This window comes from Aulonocara sp. 'chitande type north' Nkhata Bay, linkage group LG17 (assembly GCF_057382095.1).
Source record: "Aulonocara sp. 'chitande type north' Nkhata Bay isolate Kocher_YH1m ecotype deep benthic linkage group LG17, A_spYH_male_GT1.1, whole genome shotgun sequence".
Taxonomy (NCBI): Eukaryota; Metazoa; Chordata; class Actinopteri; order Cichliformes; family Cichlidae; genus Aulonocara; species Aulonocara sp. 'chitande type north' Nkhata Bay.
In genome coordinates this window covers 2,833,460-2,858,723 of record NC_141360.1, presented here as the reverse complement: position 1 = coordinate 2,858,723, position 25,264 = coordinate 2,833,460, and the positions used below count along the sequence as shown (strand labels likewise).

At 45.7% G+C, this 25,264-nt stretch overlaps 1 protein-coding gene and 1 pseudogene across 1 annotated transcript in view; both read right to left on the bottom strand.

Annotated features, from left to right (window-relative positions):
• LOC147309449 (serine/threonine-protein kinase pim-2-like) overlaps positions 1-25,264 on the bottom strand; it is a 581,324-nt gene that overhangs the window by 450,103 nt on the left and 105,957 nt on the right. The window lies entirely within an intron of this gene.
• On the bottom strand, positions 10,681-24,817 carry LOC147309451 (inverted formin-2-like; annotated as a pseudogene).

The window sequence follows — 25,264 nt, the reverse complement described above, 5'->3', positions numbered from 1 at the left end:
GAAGTGTGAATGAGACGTGTGAACAAGGTGACAACCAACTAGCACCCCTATCAGGAAGCTCTAGGCAAGGCTACCCGCCAGACCCCGGTTTGGTAGAAGCTTGGTAACACCTGAAGGGATATTTCAGTGCTGACTCACCTTTAAAGCAGCGCCCCAGCTGTTAGTGCCTAACAGAGGCAGAAACCCAGCTGGCCCAAATTCTCCTTTAAAATCAATAAAAGAACACTCCTCCATTGACAGTAAAATGGATGGAGAATTAGATGGAGAAACTAATGATGATGGTTGGGGTCCCGGTGTTATTCTTAGCACATTGGGAGAACAATTAACATGTGTTGAGACAGTCATCAACTCCACACACCAGCCTAAAGAAGCAAAAAAGCAGAAAGAGTCATTGAGGAAAACAGCTGAAAGGTTAATGAAAGAAAAGGGAAAGGACGAGGGGAGTAGTGGTAACTGGGGAATAATTTGGCAGAATAAGGCTATGCAGGCAAAAGAGAAAGAGGAAGAAGCCAACTCAGCAGCAGCAGGTGCAGGTGTGATGAGCGGGGTGAGACACAGAAAGGAAGCAGATAAGCACGCAGGCCGCAAAGCTAAATTTAATCACTGGGTGTGTTTATGGGAAACTGCAAAACCACACATGAAGAAAAATAGGTCTCAGCCACCTCCCTATTCTGCCTCAACTCCTCCCTCAGCAGGCATATATCCGGTACTTAATATCTCTGGTGGAATAATGACTATTGGAGAAGAACCGCCCGTAACTCCAACTCCCATAGATACCAAGCATTTTTGCCCAGGAAGCTCCTCTCTGTCGGCGACATCCTCAGCTAGTAGTAGAGCCCCCTCTTCTATGTCCCATTGTTTTGGAACCGGATCTGAGGGCCTAACTGACCCATTTGCGAGCGCACCATTTGCGGTTCGAATGAACAGACAGGAACCCACTGAACAACAATTAACTGATCTAGAAGCAGCATTACGCAGCTGCTTAAATGAACATAGGTCAGTGGTCCAGGTGAATAATCGTGTTGCGTCAGCCCCTCTTTCCCGGTCCAACCCCTTTGCCAGCACTCCTGTCGCTGTTAAAGGAGATCTGACCGCTACTGCAAAAACTGAGCCTGGCACTTCACCAAATGTCACAGTTACCATGTCTTTGGTAGGCCGTCAGGATCCGGAAACACAGATGAGTTTAGCCCACGTTTTTGCTGACACTGCTACCCCACCAGGCGGGGAAGAAACTGAGGATACTGATGATGAACTCAGTGACCTTAACAATACACGCCCCTCTACCCCTCCCAGTTTAGGATATCAGACTAGATCTAAGGGCCCTGTGCCTCAGCCTCCAGGCATATTTCCCCTGGTCCAGACTAAAGCGCAACGTAGACCAGTGTATCAACCTTATTCATTCGGAGATGTCCAGGCCCTAGTGGACAAACTCCCTGACATAACGGAGGGAGGGAATGCCTGGTTGGCTGGTTTGGATAAATACACAGCTGGACAGGACCTCGCACTGGGAGATTTTAGAGCTATTATAACTAGGTGCACATCCCGATCTCAGGCAGCGGACCTGGAACAAAATGCGGGTACTACCATGCATGAGAACGAGGTGCCACTAATGCAGGCCTTGAGGTTTATTGGACCGGCCCTGCGCAAACAATTCCCACCCAAAAATCAAGGCACCTTACAGAAATTTAAATGGGAGGGAAAGCAAAATCCCACCCAGTATCTAAATCAGGCTGTTGAAGACTGGGTGAACCATACAGGTCATCACCCCAGTAGGACTTGTTCACAGAGCATGTGGTTTAGAAGGGCGGTGCTGAGGGGCATTCCGGAGTCAGTAAGCCAGAAAATGGAGGATAATCCTGATTTGCAGGACTGTGACTTTGCAATCTGGAAGAAACATTTGATTTTTAATCTTAACAAAGTGCAGATTAAGTCTGATGATAAAGCGGAGAGCGTCGAAGATTTACAGTTGCAACTGTTGAAGGTTCAGCTGCAGAAAGCTAAAAACGACCTGGGTGGAAAAGGTGACAAGCCTAAAAAGCAGCTTGTGGCCGCTGCGGCTCCCGCTCCTGGTCCAGTTGCCCCTGATTTGTATCCGAACCCATGGCCAACTGATCCACAGCCCCCCCAGTATGGTGCTTATCACTCCCCGGCCCCTTATGGGCAGAGAGGTTCCCCATTTGGAGGAAACAGAGGTGGTTTCAGGGGAAGGGGTCAGATGGGAGGTGGTAGGGGAGGCCAGATGTATGTTTGTTTCCGGTGTGGACAACCTGGACACTGGGCTAAAGCGTGCCCTTTGAACCCGGCTGCTGGAAGAGGCAGGGGAGCCCGTGGTGGGCCCTATCAGCATCCTGGCCACAGAGGTGGACCTCGTGGTGCTTTAGTTGAAGTGCCCCCGGCCCCACAGATGCCTGTGATGGGGTGGGAGTACTACGAGGGTGGTCCCCAGCTATAGGACACCCCACAGACTGCCCAGGACGGTGAAGGGACAACGGCGGACCCTATGCTGTCCATAACTGTAGATAGAAGAAGAAGCAGCTTTTTAGTGGACACTGGAGCTACGTACTCCACCATTAAGGATGTTGCTCGTGAAAGACTTACTGACAGAGTGATTACAGTGGTGGGCATATCTGGGGAACCTAAAACTCTGCCTTACACCTTGCCCCTCCCCACAACGGTTGGAGATCAGACCTTGTTACACACCTATGTTTGTTCAAAACAGGCGCCTGTGAATTTACTGGGAAGAGACTTGTTGATTAAATTAGGAGCCACAATACTCTGCTCTTCACAAGGCCTAACTGTGACTCTCCCTACTGGGGTTGTACTTCCCTGCTCTGAGGGGCCAGAGGGAGGTGGTCAGTTTCTGCTGCAACCCTCCTCCTGTTTGGCGGACTCTGCTGACATCTACTGGGCATTATTGGAAGTTGAAACACCTGCTGAACCAGGAGTTTGGACTGCTTTTCAGCAATGGCGGCCGTGGCTCTCACTCCTACATCCTTATGTCCCTCCCCCTGACCCACCTCATGTTACACTGTTTTATGACAGGCATGACACCACCTGGTACCAGCACATGTTCCAAGAGCAGTGTGAGGGGCGGGCTTGGTCTCTGAACATGTCGTGCATTTTTGCGGCACCGGAGGGAGTGGCAGCAGCGGTTACTTTTACAACAGATCAATTACAGTGGTACATGATGTCTGATGAGGCAGCTCCCCATGTGTCACTGGCCTTACATCCTGGACACCAGGCTAAGGAGCTGGGTGGAATGGTTAAACGTTCCCTTGCGGCCACTGACTGGACACCTACAAAACTCCCACAGGTTTTGTTTTCTCCATCTACCAAGACATACCAAATTTTAAATGATTGCTTTAATTCCTCAACACTGCAACATGGAGTGGTCAGCGGGTCACATGGAAGAGAACACACAGACCACTGTGATGCTGCGCCTTTACTCGACTCTCTTCCAGATTGTTTGTGGTCCCTTGGACCCACAGATGTAGGTTTAGTTGATGTGGAGCCAGTCTCTTTTCAACTGTCATCTGCTACCCCTTTGTGGCAGCCTCAGTACCCACACAGACCGGAGGCTGAGGCTGGGATTGCAGAAACAATTTCTGGTTTGGTCACTGCCGGTGTCTTGGAGCCCTCCTGCTCTAAGTGGAACACGCCCATCCTACCCGTTGAGAAAAAAGGCACGGGGAAGTTCAGAATGGCACATGATTTGAGAAGGATTAATGCCTTACTTGGCACTCCTACTTTGCCTGTGCCTAATCCTTATGTTGCCTTGACCAACCTCCCACCATCTCATGCCTGGTTCACCTGCATTGACTTGGCTAATGCCTTTTTCTGCCTCCCACTTCGTGAGTCACTGCGTGACATTTTCTCATTTACATTTAGAGGCCGACAATGGCGTTACACTCGCTTACCACAGGGATTTGCCCTCTCCCCAGGACTGTTTAATCAGTGTTTGAAAGAACTTTTACAAACCAGCCCACTACCATCTGACTGTGTGTTAATACAATATGTGGATGACCTTTTGCTGTCTGCCCCCACGGCTGACATCTGTTTGGAGGCCACCAGAGTGGTACTTCACCACCTGGCCAACACAGGTTTTAAAGTGAGCAAAAACAAACTACAGATTGCAAGAAAACAGGTTTCTTTTCTAGGCCGTATGGTCTCACAGTCCGGTATTTCCTTGTCCCCAGAACACAGGAACTCCATTTTGCACCATCCAAAACCTCTAACTGTAAAAGACATGTTGTCATTTTTGGGCCTGACTGGTTACAGCAGGACCTATGTCCCAGACTATGTTGGCCTTACTTCCCCTTTGCGCGTTTTGGTAAATGAACAAGGCATGAGAAACCTCTCTGCTCGCCTCTCATGGACTACAGAAACAGAACAGGCGTTTATAAAGTTAAAACAACAGCTTTCTGTCGCCTCTGACCTTGCTGTGCCAGATTATGCTTTGCCTTTTCATCTTGATGTTTCTGGAACTGGAACCCATATCAATGGTATCCTGTTCCAGAAAAAAGGGGGAGAGAGAAAAGTGTTGACATATGTAAGCGTAATGCTTGACAACACTGAAAAACGCCACCCACCGTGCACACAACACGTTTCTGGACTTGCAAAAATCATTCAGAAAACAGCACACATAGTGATGAACCACCCACTAAAAATTTTGACATCACACAGTGTGGTGGCCTACGTCTCCTCACAGGCCTTCACACTCACTTCACTCAGGCAGAGACGCCTCAGTACCATTTTGGAAGCACCACACATCACCTACTCACATGAAGGCATAAACATGGCTGATCACATGGGATCAGGGGAACCACATATGTGTGAAGAGGTTGTGCAGGTACAGGAGAAAATCAGGCCAGATTTGCAGGCAGAACCTCTAATGGATGCAGAAAAAGATTGGTTCACAGATGGATGTTGTTTCAGAACTGAAAGTGGAATGTTGAAGGCTGCATGGGCAATAGTGGAACAGACAGACATGAGATGGAAAACAGTGAAAGCAGAGCAGTTGACAGGACAACAGTCTGCACAGAGAGCTGAACTGAGAGCGGTGATTGAAGCCTTAAGGATGGGAAAGGGACAGAAAGTGAATATATACAGTGATTCAGCTTATGCTGTGGGAGCAGTGCATGTGGAGCTCAAGCAGTGGCTAAGAGCTGGTTTTTTGACAGCCAGCGGAAAGCCTATTAAACATGAGATAGAAATGAGGGAATTAGCGGAAGCACTGTTGTTACCTGTTAAGGTGGCAGTGGTAAAATGCAAAGGACACAGTGCCGGATTGAACTTAGTGGCATTAGGTAACAAACAGGCCGACTTAGTAGCTAAGCAGACAGCTGGTTACTTACCCTCCCTGATTATGGTAATGGACCCAGAAGCCACACCCCCTCCAGAAAGACCACCCATACAACTAGGCCTAGCCACAATCAGAGAGTTACAGGACAAAGCCAGCCCCCAGGAAAAATCATTATGGGTAACAAGAGGGGCCACAAACACAGATGTTTGGCGTGGCCCAGATGGAAGGCCCATTCTACCGCCAGGGGTCAGACAGACAGCAATGGAAGAGGCACATGGAGTGGGGCATGTGGGACCTGCACAAATGATGAGGAACTTAGCCGCCTGGTGGCACCCTTATCTAAAAGACATGACAAAATACATGGTTAAAACCTGTAAGGAGTGCAACCAATTTGGAATCAAGCCCGCCTTCAAGCCAATAGCAGGGTACTTCCCCATCCCACTTTGCCCAGGGAAAGAAATAATCATTGATTACACAGACATGGTGGACAGAGTAGGTAGTTACAGGTACCTGCTGGTGGCTGTGGATGCATTTTCAGGTTGGCCAGAAGCCTGGCCGACAGCAAGTGAAAACAGTAGAACTGTGGTGAAGTGTCTGATTAATCATTATATACCACAGCATGGGTTTCCCGAGGTCATAAGGTCGGACAATGGTTCACATTTCAGGAACCACGATCTGCAGAGGGTTGAAGCCGCATTAGGTTTGAAACACAAGTTTGGCTCAGTTTACCACCCCCAATCCCAGGGGAAAGTGGAAAGGATGAATCAAACTCTAAAAACTAAATTGGCTAAAATCTGTGCACAGACCAAATTAGATTGGGTTAAGGCATTGCCTCTTGCATTAATGTCCATAAGATGCTCAGTAAATCAAACCTCTGGTTACACTCCATTTGAGTTGGAGCATGGCAGGCCTTTTCCTGGCCCCTCCTCTCGCCTGTTAATGTCGGATGAAGCTGATTCAGACCTCGATCCGAGGACATATTATAACATGCTCCGCAGTTTTGTTGCCCAGTATTCCTCACAGGTCGCTGAAAGAAACCAGCAAGAGCTGAAAGAGGCGGCTACACCTGGAATGGACTACGTCCTCCTGAAAGTCACAAAGAGAAAGTGGGCTGAGCCTCGCTGGACAGGCCCTTACCGCATAACAGAGCGGACCTCCCACGCTGTCAGGCTCGAAGGGAAAGGTGACACCTGGTTTCATTACACACAGTGCGCTGCTGCCACCGAACCAGGAAGAACCTTGAGAGAGGTGCAGAAGGACCTGTCAGAAGGAGCTGCAACAGCATCACCAACCACTTGAGGGAGCCAAAGCTCAACCTACAAGCCGGCTGGTTACAAAAGGGGGTGTTCTTCATACTGAACTAAACATTTTTATTTTTCTATTTTTAACATCTTTTATGACTTTGCTTTTATATTGGCTTGAGTTTTTAAGATTTACATTTTACATTGCAATAGTTTTAACCGCTGAAAGCTCATTTAAAGTTGTGTCACTGATACTTTTTGTTGCTCTTTAACTCCTAGAACACGCCCTTGGCGAGGTGGGGGGAACTGGACCACCTTTCTGTGCCCCATCATCCTCTATTAGAAGACATCCAAGCTAAGTAAACATGTCTTGGCCCTTTCCCCCTGAAATGACAGGCAGGCAAAGATGTTGCGTCTATGCCTTTATTGGCTGGCCAACTTCCCACCTCCTCGCCAACGGATGATGAAAACTCTGATCGTGAGGGTGACGAACATTATCGTCTTTCTCTTGTTTAAATGCTTCTAGAATGGTTGTTTCTCTGTGGTGTTTTGTATTAGGCTTGTTATTAATTGTTTCCCTCACCCACTTCCTCTTGAAGGATATATCTGGTTGAACTGTGTCTGGTCGGGTTGTGAGGGTTAAGCGATGTTCTCAGGGTCTCCGGACTTAAGCCTGAGCGAATGTGTACTCCCACCACTGGATATAAATTGTTTTATTCCACACCCCTTCCTCACTTTTTAACATATTCACTTTTGAATGTCCTTAGCAGTTACCGTTCTGTGTTTATTTTACGGTTGATTTATTCTTTCACATTTTCACGTTTATATCTCTCATTATTATAGTATACTCTGTACTCTCCACATTTTTATCATTACTTATGCTTTTTGGTTGCTAGGTTACAGGAACTGTTAATTTTGTGTCACTACCCTGGTTGCACTGACTCGTTGTATCCTTGGTTGCAGGACAGCTGTTACTGCTTTCGTCGGGAACCGAGACTGCTTGCAGCCGACCCCTGGGCAGGGTGGTGCCTGGACTCTTTTCTCCTCATCTGCAATGACAGATAAAGACAAATGATAAGACCCGAGGAGTTTTTCGAGCCAGGCTTCGACACGTCTCTGTGTTCCTTTGAATGTTACTTATTTTTGTGTGTTGACCCATTTAAGATGGGTCAAAAGGGGGATTTGAAGAAAATATAACCTGATCAAACATTATTCAGCTTTAGATATTGTTCAGCTTTAAAGTTACTGTGCAACTGTGTAATAAAAATGTGCTCACGACTTTGGCCTTGAGAGCGATAAGAAGCGATCGCCTCATCCTGCAGGTGCAAGATATCTGCAAGCGAAGAGACTAGAACACCCAAGGCCGATTTCCTTTTATGGAGTTGTTTTTTCTGCTAATGCAGCACTTTCCTCACAACCCCCTCCTGTAAGTTTTAGAGAATATATACCCATCCTCACAGCAAATATTAGGAATCTCTTGATGTGAGCTGTGTTGAGAGGTTGTCTCTGTCTCAATAAAAGTTCACTGATTCCCCATCTGCAGCAGGTGTCCGGTTGTCTTCATTCTCCGCCAGCCTGGTTAAGTCAATTCCTCCTTAACATCTAAAAGAACCTATTTAATGAAGGAAGACGGGTTCACTTTGTGTTTAATATTATTCTATTGCTGTTGTTGTTTTTTTTGTATCCTTCAGTGGCAAGTCAGACCTGCATGATCCAGCAAGACTTAAACCGGAGAGCAGCTCAGAGTCCCTTTTACATACTGTAAGACTTGAGCACGGAAAAGCACGGCCCCCTCAGCGTTGGTCTGCTGAGGAGCGATGATGGAGGATAACTCATGTACGAGTAAAAAGTGTGACCACGCGAGTAACTTCGTCACAGCACACCTGACTGCAGGTGTGACCGTGACGGAACGGCTGCCCTTGGCCTACTCTTATTGTGAAGGCGGGTCGGTTTCCGGTCGCGCGCTCGGCAGTGTGAGGGTTTTCGGAAGACCCGCTCATCGGTAATCAGCACAGATTCTTCTGATCGATCAGCTCAGCGTGCGCCGGGCAGAGGTCACATGATTTGGAGCGCCGTCGCTTCAGTACGGGAAGCGCCGGTTTTGCGTGACGTCACCGCAACGCTGACACGGGGATGAGGATGATGACGTCATCTATTGTAAAAAAAAAAAAAAGGAAAAAAGTAAACGCGGGAATAAGCACGTGCACGTCTCCGGTTCATGGCTCTGCGTGTGACCGTCTGTGAGCTGCAGATGAAGAGTCTACCTCACATGTGACTCAGCTGCTTACCTGCGCTGTGTGCGTGTGTGTGTGTATGTTGGGGGGGTGTACACTAATTCAGTTTTATTTATACAAGCTCAAGGCGCTTCATATTGTAAGGTAGACCTTACAATAACCCAGCAGTCATATGACCTCCTATGAGCAAGCACTTTAGCGACAGTGGGAGGGAAAAACTCCCTTTTAACAGGAAGAAACCTCCAGCAGAACCAGGCTCAGTGAGAGGGCGGCCATCTGCCGCGACTGGTTAGGGTGAGAGAAGGAAGACAGTACAAAAGACATGCTGTGAAAGAGAGCCAGAGATTGATAACAAGTATGATTCAGTGCAGGGAGGTCTTTTAGCACATAGTGATTGAAAAAGAAACATCCATCATGGGTGGATGCATCTGGGAGTTATTTTTTCTAAACAGGCTCAGATTTGACCAATCAGATTACTGCATATGGCAATGAGTACTTTGTGGCTCAAAACCTGGAACTGAAAGTCCAACAACATGTTGGTTCTCGGAGAGCTGCTGCTCCGTCAATCACAGCAGCTCCTTGGTGCAGGTGACCGTCAGGTGAGCACAGGAGCTGCTCGCTTAGAAGAGCACACAGCAACACGACATATGAGCAAGCGGAGTGAGGTATGGGGTCTTCACAACCCCTGTTCTCTGTACACCATCAGGACGCTTGGCCTCCCTGTGGCTGCGGGCTGCTTGCCTCCACCCCAGGGAAAAGGGTAACATCTCCTGGGTCTGGGGGTTGTACACATGGGTGCTCACAGACACAAACTATATCTTCCTTGGCTGCTACCTTAAAGCATATCGTGCGCTGTTGATCTTGCGTGCTGCTCAACATTCAATATTTAGTATTTACTGTTACTTACACGTAGATAGGTTGTTGCTTTGACCTCTGTTTTGTGTTGTTCTCTTGTTGTTTGTTTTCTTTTTTCTTCTGTTAACAGGTGACCCAATGGATTTTCTCAGTGTCTTCTCTTACTGTCCCCCGATCCCCTCTGTTTTTCTTTCCCCCTTTTCTGTCTAATTGTCTGTCCAATTTTTAATAACTTAAAATAAATAAATAATAATAATAATGATAAAGATCAATCAAGTGGACCAATATCACATTGACACGTTTTCTCCACTTGAAGAAATAAACCCGTTGGGCATCTTTCCTGGCCCTCAGACAATTCTGATTGTTTTTCTGTCCCGTTCGGTACTTTAGCAAACAAACAAACAAAAAACAGGACTCATCAAAGAGCTAGAACAACATTTATTCTAACAGTAAAAGTCTCAGCGAACTTTAATCAACAATAAGAACAGAAAAGTCTAAAACCTGAACACCTGCACGGGAACAATGCGAGGCTTTTAATCTAAAAGGTCTTTTGCAAGAAACCAGGTGAGCAGGCAGGTGGCATTAACCTGGAAAGAGTTTATTTGCTGTGCTTTCTGAGCCACACCCACATCAGACCACCTGAGCTCAGAGACAGTGCAGCGCCTCGACCTGACAGGAAGTGCACACAGAAACCTTGCTGACATCACAAATGGACGCAGTTACTTCGGCGCCACTGAGAGGTGAGCGAGGGTTAGATCAGTCAGTCACAGGAAGCTCCGCCCAGAATCCTTGCTGCTTCCTCGTTCTTTATGATTGTGTTTCCCTTTTAAACACTTTGTTCTCCTGCAGGTCCAGTCCTGTCGCCACAGAAACAAGTCCTGACCCATGTACCTGGAACCATAGAAGAATAAAATAATAAATGATATTTAAAAAAAGACCTTAAATCCCACAACATAAAAACATTTCGACCAATGAAATGCTTTAGAGTGAAGGACAGCAGTGAATCGCCGCTGACGTGGATTTATGCACAGCTGCAGGTGAGCTCACCTCACTGAAGGATGCATTTTTTCTTTTTCTTCAAATGCTTTCTTCCTGTGTGACCACTGCCTTCTGGAGATCAAAGAGAGGATACGATTGGTCGGTTTCTAGATATAAAGCTTATTTCATCATCAACACTAAAGGATGTTCTATCATCGTCTTGATGAGACCTTACAGCCTGAGCCTCAGCTCACCATGTCACAGGAAACACTAATGTTCAGGAACAGGAAGTGACCTCATAGACTCAGAGCTACATCACAACAGCCAGACTGACCCGGCTACATCACCATGGTATGGCAATCTCGACTCCACTCAACTGTAATCTGCGGCCGAGTCTCCGTCACTCTGCTGCAAACACTGAACACAACTTGATCTGTGTGGGTGGGCTGTGGGACAGGAAGCATTAAAATTTCCATGTTTCAGAAACAAACAGCAGCACTGAGCGTGCTCAAAGCCTGAAGCAGAGAGCACAGCGCCTCACTCTACCTGCTGGGCTGGTGTCTAAGGTGTTTGATGCGTTCTGGGGAGCAGAATCTTCCGGGTTAGGATCTTTGCTCCTGTTGACCTGGGTCACATCCTGCTGACCAGCTGTGTGCTGGACTTCCTGCTGCGCCGGTCTGGTGTCCACTTCAGACTCCGGACCCTGGACCTCAGCTGCGGGGCGTTCACCGAGGGCCTGGAGCTCTGAGGCAGCTCTGTCTGGCTCTGCTGGCTCCGGTTCTGGTCTGGTTCCAGCAGGTGAATGTGTGGGAGTCCGGACCTCCTCCCGAGGCTTCTCGGGAAAATCTGGCTTGTCTTGGGCCGGTGACATCTGCGTGACCCCGGGGTGACCTGAAAAGGAGAACTTGATCAAACGAGCAGTAGTGACAAGAAAGTCTGCAGAAGTCCTGCCGGGCTCTCACCTTCGACCCCACCGTCCGGCTCTGCCCGTGGCCTTGTCTTCCTCAGCCTGCAGCCCTTCCTGATCTCGGCCAGCAGGTTGTCGACGATGTTGCTGATGTCAGCTATTGATTCTCGACCTGTCCGTCACCGGCCCTTCACATGTCTCACCTGTTCTCCACTTGCCCTCCACTTGTACTTGACCTGTCCTTCACCTGCCACACCTGGAGAGACAGGTGAGGGACACCTGTCTCTCCATTTAAGGAGGGAGGATATAAGGTGAAATAATGGTGTCTGACTTACTGATCTTTCTGGTGGGGGCTTCTTCTCTCAGTTTCCTCCCTTCCTCCAACCTCTTCCTCCTCTTCTCCTGCTCCCTGTGACCTTCGTTCTCCTGATCGAAGAATAAAAGGAACACACAGTTCAAACTTCAGCAGGCTAACCGGCCCCCCAGAGAGGGCGGAGCTTAACATTTACAGGGAAACAGGACTAATGTGTGGCAGCTACCACACTTTGTCACGGTTAAAGTCAGAGCCGATTGGCTGGCTGAGACATAGTTTAAATGACACATGCAAACGTGCGGCAGGGTATGAGTCCTGCAGACTGAGCCGCACTGCGATTGGCGCTGACCTTGAGGGTTCGAAGGAAGAGGTCTCTGAATGCCTTGATGGTGCTGAAGAGCTCTTCGAGGGAGAAGCTGCTGCTGTCCTCACAGAGGTAGGCGGACAGGTGCTTCCTCTGCTCCTCCACAGATGACAGCAGGAGTTGCAGCTGCTCAACAGCCTGCAGGCTCTCCTGGTAACACCACATAAGAACAACAGGTAAGTTCACCTGGAACAGCAGGTCTGTCCCACTAAAACGGTGTCAGTGAGTGTACAGACTGGATTTATCTGCCCGTAAAGGTGACAGCCTCATCCTGAGTGACTCACCTGTATGGTGGACAGGTACTGCTCCTTCATGTCGTCAGATGAGGAGGAAACGCTCCTCTCTGAGTTTTTCAGCCGTTTGTTTAGAGTGTTTGTTTCAGACTGAATAGAGTCCAAGCTGAGCCTGCAGGTGGAGTCAGAGGGCAACATTTAACACCGCTGCAGGCGAAACACCTGAGCTACCACGTCACAGACTCCACCCAGCAGTCTGTACGTGACTGAACTCCTATATGTGTTTACCCAGCAGCCTTTGCACAGATCTCCAGGTCATCGGGCAGGTTGAGCAGGTCGGGGTGATTCTCTTCAGCCTCCTAAGGGTCACAAACAGCAGCAACTGAATTATTATGAGAATACTGCAGTATTCCCCAGTATTCGTAGTATTCCCAGCATTACCTGCAGGATGTGGTGCAGCAGCGTGACTCTCGACTTGTTGGCTTTGGTTTCGGTCAGTTTGAGCAGAGTGCTGATCTTAAAGCCTTCAGCATTCCCCGTGTGAGTTCCCTGATGGACCATACATCACATGACTAAATCAGACTACCAGCCTTTACATTTTATTTCAGCTAAATAACAGACTGATTTATGATTTGGCAACTAAATGAACTGTCTTGGTAGACAGTCTGTTGGTAGATTTGTGCTGAGCTAATAGTTGGTGCTGAGTCACACCTGCCTGAATGTGCAAACAAATAAAAACAAAAAAACAAAACAAAACAATCCTCGGATGAACTGTTAGTGCAATCAACCTCACAGCTGTGATATTACTGCTTAGATAACTTCATAAAAACTTCATCAGAGGCTCCAGTTAGCTGAGGTGAAGTCCAGCAGTTGCTAGAGGCCCACTCCACAGCAGAGACACGGACATGACTTATTTTTCTTGCACGAAAGGACAAGCATCATGGTGCAGTGGAACCAGCATCCAGGACATAAACAGCTGCATTATACTGCTAACATCTGCACAGACAGCATGTTGATGCTAAACTAGCCAAGAACTTAAGGCCCTTTCGCATAGGATGCGGCACACTGACCGCTAGCTTGTTCTCCACCTGTCTCGCTTAGCGTAAAGGACCCAAACTCTGTGTTGTGCTGGCCGATGCGCTCTGCTTGGAAGTCTTTGACTTTGTGTCCTTCACAAGAGTTTGTGTTGAATTATGTTCAAATTTTTAATAAAAAAAAAATATCGCTCATTCATATAGATGGAAGAGTTTGTTTGTGTGGTTTGAGTCTTCGGGAAGAGAACTGCTTTAGGACCGTCACTGAGCATGCCACACAAAGTAATCAGATTACAAGGAGTAAAAAAAAGATTCTCACATAGTTGAGAAAGTTTCCGACACTCAGGATTAGTTTACAGAAGACTGGCAGCCGAGCGCTCTCCTTCACACCTGCACACAAAACAACACACACAAACAGAAACAAGAACACCACCACAGCAGCCAAACGTGCGTGTGCAGCCAGCGTGTTTGTTGTGTAGCTGCTGTGTGTTTGTCATGTATATACACACTCTGGCAGGCGCGGTCCAGCAGCTCAGGTCTGAGCCTCATAGTCTCCAACACACAGCTGCTCTCCTCACACAGCAACATACACTCAATCCTCAGAGAGTAACTGCAACACACACACACACACACACACACAGTGTGAGTGGATCTGTGGTGAGCTGTGCTTATTTATCTGTGCTTGATGTGTGCTGCAGCTGGCGCTGTCCTCACACCTGAGCAGATCAATGAGCTGCAGGTAAAACTGATCTGCTGATGCCAACTTGTCCTGCTCTGCCAGATGAGACTTCAGGTTCCCTACCTGAGGAGGGAAAGATGAGATACAGGTCAAGTACAGGTGAAGGACAACTGAAGCACAGGTGAGAGACAGGTGGAGAACAGGTGAAGCGCAGGTGACCTCATGTTTCTCTGGGAGGAGTTTGATGAACTGTTTCAGGGCCTCAACATCAAACTTTGATCGGTCTCCTCTTCGGATGAGATCCACAAAGTCCTCGTGGGAACTGCAGGTGAGACAGGTCAGGTGATACAGGGATGGTGATGTCACAGCACAGGTGTTTTTATTGGCTGCAAGACTCAGAAAAAGAACAGTCACCATTTGAAGTGCTTGAGGAAGATGTTGAGGTTAAGGCTCTTCTTGGCGTCGATGAAGGACACCTGTGGACAGAATTGAACATGTGGATGTGAAAAAGGTAAAACGTGTAACGCCACACCTGTAAGGTGAAGACAGAGAAAGCTGCAGCACCTCTTTGGGCTCCGTCTTTGACTTGGTTCTGGTTCTGGTCTTGGTCTCAGTCGGAGGGAGACTGAAGAGGTGCTCGATGCTGCAGTAATCTGGCTCCATGGAGTCCAAAGATGTTGACGTCCACAGAGACTCGTGGCCTGTGGACACAGAGTGACGTCAGCTTGGATGAATCCTGCACCTGACCTGGGCCAATACCAGGCCTCACCTGACACCAGTCTGGATGGAAGTTTCTGCCAGTTCAGCTTCTTCATCCGCAGTGTTGGGCAGGGGGTGTGGCTTGAATTAGGAGCGGAGCTGCTATATAACCTGCCCAGACTTTGAACTGTCTCAGCTCTGATGTCACCTGGAGGAGAGGGAGGGAGTGGAGGTCCAGCACCGGGTAAGGGTGGGGGTGGAGGGGGAGGAGCCATAGCACCAGGTAAGGGTGGGGGTGGAGGGGGTGGAGGGAGAGGAGCCATAGCACCAGGCAAGGGTGTGGGCGGCAGTGGAGGGGGTGGAAGGGGAAGAGTCATAGCACCGGGTAAGGGAGGAGGAAGAGGGGGGTATAGGAAGTGGGAAGAGCCGGAGGCAGTGCTGCTGCACTGGGGGCTGTCGGAGCATCTTTGGTGAGTGCCTCTGATTGGCTGGGAGGACTGTCTGGTAGTCTAGTCTGGACCGCCCTGTCGATGGTAAGATTGGCTGAGTAAGTCTTTCGGGGGAGGAGTTTCTCCAGCAGGTGATCTGCAGAGTCTACCTCAGCTGGGATCAAGAAAAACAGAGCCGATGAATTCACCTTCGCCTGATCCTGTGAAATGCCCTCAGCTTTGATCATACTCTGCCTGCTGTCATTTATACAAACTGACATAAAACAGGGCCTGCATCTGAACCTTAAGGGACTCTTTACAGGGGTCATCTTTTATATAGAGAGGACACTTCTACAAAGAGGTGGAATCAGAGCTGGACCCAGTGATCTGATGTTGGATGCACCCTCATACTTACCATCCTGAGCCAGCAGGGTGGCTCGATCCATCAGCAGCTCCAGAGCACACCAGACCTCAGCTCTGTCCGGACCCACCAGCAACAAGGCCTGAAGGATGGACAGCAGCTGCACGGAGGATGGATGGCTGGACACCTGAACGCAGAGAGGGTCAGGACAGGTTATTTTGGCTACGTTCACACTGCAGGTGTTAATGCTCAATTCCAATTTTTTGATCAAATCCGATTTTTTTGTCTGCTCGTTCACACTACAAATAAAATGGGACAGCAAACGCGCTCTAGTGTGACCCCTCGAAGCGGCCGCATGCGCAAAAGAAGACGTCACACACAACGCGCTCTGTTTAGACCCAGAGCAAATAATATTGTTTGACTGATGGCCCTTAATATAAAGACTTCGGACTTTACGTTTCCCAATTTTGCTTTAAGTTATTTTGTTATTTACATAATAATGTAGATAACCTAATAATTATCCTTATTGCTGTTTTAGAGGAGCGCTGCTTCAAAGGATAGCTGCAGATTTCTGTCAGAATCTGCAGATTATACAGTACAAATAAAATGTTCACGTTTCTCCAACGTTGTTCCCAACAGTTTCACTAACATCTACACTGGATGGCCGGAAGCGTTCGCAATGTCTTCTCGGGTGCTTCTGCGGCGCTGATAATTGGCGTCTGTCTTGTGTCAGTGACGTACAAGACGGATTTAATGCGACGTGACCATCAAACAGCAGTCGCATTCTAAAACATCGGATATGTATTGGATTCAGCACCACATACGAAAGTGACCCAGATCAGATTTGAAAATATCGGATTTGTTCCGTTCACACTGTCATACCATGGTCGGATATGGGTCGCATAGGGTCAAAAAAAAAAATCGGATTTGATGCGCTTTCGACTGCAGTGTGAACATAGCGTCTGTCTCCTTACATTTCTATCATTGAAAAGAGAACTACCAGCAGTGTCACTTTCACAGATGCTGCGCCAATCGCTCTGAAGGTGGCAGTGTTGGGTTCTGTAGTTTAAACCAGTGTTTCCCAATCTTTTGGAGCCACGGTACATATTTCACGTTAGAAAAATAACACAACATACTACCAAACAAAAATGTCACAAAAAGCATATTGATAATTTTTCCCCGCGCACCATGTATAGCAGAATTGGTTCAGTTTGTTTAGATGTATCTGTCCCACTGCGCAAGTGTCCAGTGAAGGGGGGGCATGGCTACGCGCAGGCGGGAAGGGGAAGTAGGAGTTTTTTGGAGTGTCAGTTTTTTCTTGTGTGGAGGAACGAAAGAAGGCAACCATTCAAGTTGGAGTTAACATACCAGTTGTGTGATTATTGGACTAACAAGTTTGTCCCCAATCTACCCTTTTTTTGCTTTCTTCTGACCACTACTAATGCTAGGGCCTTCGTCTGGGTCGGAATTTTCTCAAGGACCCAGGTCAGACTCACTATTTTTCTTTTCAAATATTTATTTATTGCTATTACGTGCTGCGTCGTCTCACTCACAGCATGACTATTATATAATTTCTTCTTCATGTTCTTCTGTTTTACTGGCAGTCGGCAACCAATTTAATTAGAGCAGGTAGTTGTACTCCCCTCTAGTGGAAGTTAATGTAATTGTTCTGCCCATTACTCAAGCCGATTGCTTAGACCAGCGGTCTCCAACCTTTTTTGCGCCACGGACCGGTTTATGCCCGACAATATTTTCACGGACCGGCCTTTAAGGTGTCACGGATAAATACAACAAAATAAAACTAGTACCGGTACCGAAAAAAGAAGATTTATTCATAACACACGTGAAAAGACCCAGGAAAACCGAGTTAACGATAAAAACGATAACAAAATAACGCTGAAAACCGATAAAAACCCTGAAAACGAAACATTTCACGCCTGAGCCTCAACTCTCGCGGCCTGGTACCAAACGACTCACGGACCGGTACGAGGCCCGGGGGTTGGGGACCGCTGGTCTAAACCCACCCTAACTGGACTGCTCAAGGATGTTTTACCATTGATCCAATATTGTTGATATGCTGCATATAGCAAACTTTACATTTAACTGCAACGAACCTCTTAAATATTTGCAAAATCCTTAAAAATGAATTTTGGTTAATTAATTTCAGCCAGGATTTAAAGTACATGAAAAAGTGTACAAAAAGCACAAGTGTCTCCAAATGCCTTACTTAATTTAAGTTTCTCTCTTCTATCAAATCTCACAACTGTGTTTGAAACCAACATTTTGCTAAAGATGCAAAAAATCAGTGAGATTAGAGGCTAAAGTCATATTTATGTGATAGATTTCAGTTTGTTGAATGATGTGTCTTCCTCAGACACAAAGGTTACCCGCGGAGTTCCACATGGACATGTTTTAGGACTGATACTTTTCATCTGTTACAGTCCTCCACTGCTATGCAGATGATAACCAAGTTTATTTATCTATGTTGCTAGGTGATGCAAATAACTGGGATGGCTTAAAAACATAAAGGCTTTGATGACCCAGGATTTTCTACTTCTGAAGCTATGGAACTTCCCCCTAAAAGCTCCAAAACACACTTAAAAAATGGATTTTTGATTTTAGTACTGCTGTGAGAAACCTTGGAATTATTTTTTGATTAGGATTTCTTTCTTAACTCACACATAAAACAAGTATCTTAGTCTGTCTTTGCTTGCATGCACTGTATTGTCAGATTTAGGAACATCATGTCTACAGCAATGATAAAAAAGTAGTTCATACTAAATAGGGTTGTAATTAGTGAATATCCACATTTTTAGAAAAGTCTCCAGAAAGCCCATTGTTGATCTAAAAATGCTGCAGTGAAAGTACTTAGAGAGAGAAATTATAGTTCTTCGTCTATATTAGCTACTCTTCACTGGCTGCCTCTGATACAGAATTAACAATGATTTTCCTCACATAATGAGCCCTTAATAACAGTATTTATAACAGTATTTATAACAGTATGTTTGCACTGAAGCACCGCAGCAATTTCCTAATGTTGTAAACCCGCTCAACATTTGGCAATAAAACCCTTTCTGATTCTGATTCTTAATGACAAAGCTCTTCCACACCTTAAAGACCTCATACTATCCAGAGATCAGTGATCAGGTCCCTCTCTTGTAAGCCAGATTCAAGTTTATGAGGTAGACACTGTCTCTACATTTCAAGATTAGACTTCAAACTTTTCTTGTTAATAAATTTTTTTGCTAGTGGTACAGATAATGGAGGACTATCAGGTGTCTTTGAAGCATCCCTTAGTTATGCTGTTGTCAGGGTGCCAAGCAACTTTCCATGATGCACTGAGCACCTCTTCTCTTTCGGTCTTTATATGCCAATAATTGTCTTCTCTCTCACGTTTGATGGTTTTTCTGTCTTTTCCCTCTTTTTTTGCAGGTATTTGTGATTCCACAGCTGATGGTTCCAGAATCTTTGGTCTGTGCTTGATCACACCAGTCTTTCTTGTTGCGAAATATGTTGTTGTTGTGAAAGATGTTTCACATCCTTCTTTTTTGTAGATTTTTTAAATAATATGTAACTATGTAACTTTATGTTGTTGTTGTGTCTCAAGCAGTGTGGGAGCAATCTACGGTTAGTTTTTACAGGCAAACAATGGAAAAAAATATAATTAAAGAAATTATAGAGACTATAACACTGTTTGAAAACACTAGCTTGGCAAACATACACCAAAAGTGTTAGCATGTGAAACCTGGAACACTTTCTTCAGTTTCCTTTAAAAAGCATGGATCACTGTGTCCTGAAATAAAAAGGAACCTTAAAAAAAGATTCATCTGGTTTCAGTGTCCAGTTATGTCACAGCCCATCAATGCCTGCCTTTAAAGTCTGTTTACGCCATGTGTGCTTTTCTCTCATTCACTGCCAGCCCTTCAATTTTGCTGTCATTATTTGAGGCAGTGTGTTGATGTGAGGGTTTGAGCCCTTCGCTCTCAGTAGAAAGAAGGAAACAAGAGGCATCATTGTGCGACTTACCACTGTGCTTTGATCCAAAGATGATGGCGTTCAGTTCAACAGCTGCTGTTCTGTTTTCAGATTTTAGAGGGTTAAGCTCTCCCTCTCTCTCCTTTAGTTAATGTCTAGCTAATGACCAGCCTAGTATCAAATTACTTTCAGATTTCTACCATCTCTGTCTACTGTGGCAGCTGTTGCACGTGTTTAACATTTAGTAGGTGGAATTTATGCACACTGGTTACCATATTTGGAGACTAGGTAACTGCTTAGTCAGTTGTTGTTACTAAATGGAATTCCAGTCTAATTATGGTCAAAATCTCTGATGCATTAAGAGGTATTTGTAGCCTTAATTTTGCAAGGCTAGCTGGTATTCTGACATCAGCTTATTGTGAGTTAATTGCCCTGAAAACTATTTTCTTCAGAAATTGGTTCAAATCTTTTCTTGACATCTTTAAATACAGATAAACCATGAAGCAAATGCAAATGAACTAAAAAAGAAACAGATTACAGCTGTCATAGATGATGAACTCCAAGAGGCAGTCTGGAGATGAGTTCGAGAGAAAGATTTGGAAAAAATTATTCAAGGTGAGAGAGGAATCAGTTCAACTGGCCGTTGGCTCCGTTTATGAATGTCTTTGGACATGAGAAATTTTATGGAAATGTTAGTAATCAATCAAATGCTGTTGCTCTGTAGGAGACCCCCAACACCATATATTTAAAAACTGATAGAACCTCCCTCATAATACTGTTACTGCAGCTTTTTCATAGCAATAACACACTTCATTTCCACAAACCACATCTTATTATTATCAACTTTAGCTGCAGACAGACAGACAGACAGAGATGGCCCAGTAATCATTCCGGTTATACTTCTTTTAAATCCACAAATCAATATCAACATTCTAGCATAAAGTTCTAATGGTAATACTCAGAATTCTGTATTCACACATCTTTGTACACTTTTTTTTAAAGTGACAGTTTAGCTCTACAAATATTCCAAAAGGATGCTGTTTATGTAGTTCCTATTTTAGCAGCTGAACACCGGTACATTCTAGTAAATGAAGCCACGATGAGAGACGGTGGAAGTTTCTAGAACATTTTGTGCCTGTGGGACGCACCGTGGTGTGTCCTGCTGGTATATCACTACCTCCAAAATCCACCGTTGGAGAAGGAAGCAGAGACAGAGGCAGCAGCCCTGAAAAGTGTGTCCCCATGTGTGTGTGTGAGAGAGAAAAAGGACGGTCTGAATGCTGAATCTTGCTGCATGGTAATTAAGATTTCCCTAGCATCAGCGGCTAGTGCTCAGGGCTAAAATGATCCACAGAGACCTCCCGAAAACTCTAGTGAACCCTATACACTTCTTCACTGACAAAAATGAAAGTTGAAGCAGATAAAGAGAAATCTCTAATGAAAATCACCTACAGTATGCTAAGTATTCCAACAGGAAGGTATCCACAAAAATGTAATCCTAGAAAATAGCAGTAGGAACTTACTTCATGGTATCAGCCTTTTGAGCAGTTTTCTCAGTATGATTTCCAGTGCAAATAAGTGAATGACAGGGTGAACTTATAAGCCAACCGAATCACTTGGAGAAAAATACAACAAGTTTTCCTAACCAGGATCATTTAGATACTCTAATCAACATGTAACCATCCATCCATCCATCCATCCATTTTCATCCGCTTTGTCCGGGGCCGGGTCGCGGGGGCAGCAGCCTAAGCAAAGAGGCCCAGACCTCCCTCTCCCCAGCCACCTCCTCCAGCTTATCCGGGGGAATACCAAGGCGTTCCCAGGCCAGCCGAGAGATATAATCTCTCCAGCGTGTCCTGGGTCTGCCCCGGGGCCTCCTCCCGGTGGGACATGCCTGGAACACCTCACCCAGGAGGCGCCCAGGGGGCATCCTTGTCAGATGCCCGAACCACCTCAGCTGGCTCCTTTCGATGTGGAGCAGCAGCTGCTCTACTCTGAGCCCCTCCCGGATGGCCGAACTTCTCACCCTATCTCTAAGGGAGAGGCCAGCCACCCTTCGGAGGAAGCTCATTTCTGCCGCTTGTATCCGCGATCTCGTTCTTTCGGTCACTACCCACAGCTCGTGGCCATAGGTGAGGGTAGGGACGTAGATCGACCGGTAAATTGAGAGCTTCACTTTTACACTCAGCTCCCTCTTCACCACGACGGACCGGTGCAGCGTCCGCATTACTGCAGCTGCAGCCCCAATCCGTCTGTCGATCTCCGGCTCCCTTCTCCCATCACTCGCGAACAAGACCCCGAGATACTTGAACTCCTCCACTTGGGGCAGGAACTCATCCCCGACCCGGAGTGGGCACTCCACCCTTTTCCGGCTGAGAACCATGGCCTCAGATTTGGAGGTGCTGATCCTCATTCCCGCTGCTTCACACTCGGCTGCGAACCGCTCCAGTGCGAGCTGGAGGCCCTCACCCGATGAAGCCAACAGAACCACATCATCTGCAAAAATCAGAGATGAGATTCTGAGGCCACCAAAGCGAAAGCCCTCCGCCACTTGGCTGCGCCTAGAAATCCTGTCCATAAAAATTATGAACAGAACCGGAGACAAAGGGCAGCCCTGGCGGAGCCCATCACCCACCGGGAACGAGTCCGACTTATTGCCGGCAATGCGAACCAAGCTCTTGCAACGGTTGTATAGGGATCGAATGTAACCATTAGAGTAAAACAAAACAAAACAAATCTGTAAAAATACAGTACAGTGTATTGTTTTCAAATGCAGGAGTTTTCCATCTTATGTTTTTTTTAACCACACATTGAATTTTACCATTTAACACTTTTGGAAATGCCCATAAATAAATTCCATAATCCAGTCTTTAAGTGATGACGTGACGAGTCCTGCTTCCAGGCCCCTAAAAACAGTCAGTGATCACTGTCTCTCTCTCGGTTTGTATTACCGCTATTTATTCTAAGGCTCAGTTTTTAAAACCTTACGATGTAGCTACAGCCAGTGTTGCCAATTTAGCGACTTTGTCGCTATATTTAGCGAGTTTTCAGACCCAGACCCCTCACGCTAAAAAAAGACGTGAAAGCACGTATCGCATAACTCTCAACAAGCAGCGGGTGCTGTAACGCAGTCAGTTCTTCTTTTACTCTTTTACTCTTATGCTGTTTTGTGGATCACAAGGTTTAAAACTACTTATAAACACACACACAAAGTAACTTCACCAGAGCGCCTATTTCGGGTCACTTTTGCCGGTCCAAGCCCGGATAAAGGAGCAGGGTTGGAATTGTGACATTAAAAAAACAATAATTGCTAAAAGAAATTTAATTTGTAGTTCTAAATAAACTCTAAATGCATTTAGGACGTTTTTTACTCCCTTTATGTCTCTTCCACAATGTTATTGCTCTCTCCAACAACATAGGTTACAATTAGATTAGCATGACCAATTATGCAAATTAGGCGATGACGTCATTTAGCGACTTTTAGGACAACCAATAGCGATTGTCCTTACTGAGGAGTTGGCAACACTGACTACAGCCCAGCCCATGCAGCAGTATATGAATCACTAACCTCGTATTGTGGATGGATTATCTCAGTTGTTCTCCTGACTGAAGTTTGGTCCGTTTACAGCATCCTGCCATGCGATTGCATTTGTCCCTAACCATCAGGAACCCTCACGTTAACTTTTATCAAGTGGGAAAAAAGTTAGCGTTCATCCTCCAGCTTCACTGTTTATATTATGCTAACCTGAACCTTCCCTAAAACTCTAAGTATGCAGAATAATAAAAGTAGAAGAACGAATAAACCATGACAATGAAATTTATACCTCATGCCTTCACACCAAAGAAAACCCAGCAGTCTGTCTTGTGCACACATTTCCATCCTGCACCCTCTTATCCAGAAAACCAGGCTTTGGAATATTTTTTTTCCTTTAGTGAACATTAAACACAAACAGCTTCCAATACCATTTGTCTGAATAGTAAAGCATCCTTGTTCATTTGGTTTCAGTTCCAGAAGTTAATTCATATTTATTCAAGTTATTCTTCATTCCACGTCCCTCTGGGCTAATAACTGATCCACAAATTAATTCCTCACTGGGAGTAATCAGATTCTACATCAACTCACTTTACCTCAATTTGCTCAGTCATCTCACTTTTCTGACTGCAGGCTGTTTGTTTGGTTTTGGCAGGGAGCTCCAACAGGGTTAGAGCACTCATTAGTTTTCCTAGTCGCGTGCCGTGATTTCTGATGTCCAGGTCTCAGTTTTCCATCCATCATATTCTGTGATAAATGATTCAGCAGAGGTTAGTTTATCTGAAGGTGACCTCCCCTTGCAGTTTCTGTTCTTATCAGCCAGTCAGCTGAGGGGATCATTTTTCAGTCTCCAAGCTGGCAGTTAAAGGGACTTGGCCATTTTTCTTCCTCTCTCTCTGTCCCTCCACACGCACACACACAAACACACACACACACACACACACACACACACACACACACACACACACACACACACACACACATATATATGTATATATTAGGGGTGCAAACGATACACAAAATTCACGGTTCGATATTTTTTATACATATTTTCGATACAAAAAATGTTCATGCTTTTTTAATTTGTCATTTATTAAAATTATAAATATATATTTTAACTCAAACGTACAGTTTTTAAATTTAATGTTGCTGAAACAACAAAGCGATAAAATAATAAATCTATCTGATCGAGAAATCACTGATCTTTGGAAAAGAGAGTTTATTACAGAGAAATGCCTCTTTCCAAAATAAAAGCTATACTATGCGCTTCTTCTGAGCTATATTCTCAGCAGCATAAGGAGAATCATGTGCTAACAGCGGTCTAAATGACTCGGGTAAAGTTAGTAGCATGCTTGTTGTTCCACTTGTCTTTGCACTAGGATGATGCCGGCATAAATGTGCAGTCATATTCGTTGTGTTCCCACTGGTGCTGTCAGCGTAAATCTGAAATGACCTTAACGCCACAACACGTTAAATCTCCGTTAACGAGCTACCGCGGATCGCCCCGTGCATGGGCTGGACGGCCAACACGTTAACGAGCAAATTGCGCTAACACACTAGTTCCCACCCATGTAATTGAGCATTGCATGGCACATCCAACATACTGTTTTACTTTAGTCCATGACGCGCTTACCTTCAGGGTCATACGTCACATGAAAACCAAAATAATTCCAAACGCCAGAAAAGTTGATAAAATGAATTAAAAATTTTGTATTGTTCGATACACATGCGTACCGAACCGAAAGCACTGCATCGAACGGTTCAATATCGATACGAGTAACGTTTCACCCCTAATATGTATGTGTGTATATATATATATATATATATATATATATATATATATATACAGGGAGTGCAGAATTATTAGGCAAATGAGTATTTTGTCCACATCATCCTCTTCATGCATGTTGTCTTACTCCAAGCTGTATAGGCTTCTGTATAGGCAGATATCAGGTGTGCATTATTATTAGGCAACGTCCTTTCCTTTGGCAAAATGGGTCAAAAGAAGGACTTGACAGGCTCAGAAAAGTCAAAAATAGTGAGATATCTTGCAGAGGGATGCAGCAGTCTCAAAATTGCAAAGCTTCTGAAGCGTGAACATCGAACAATCAAGCGTTTCATTCAAAATA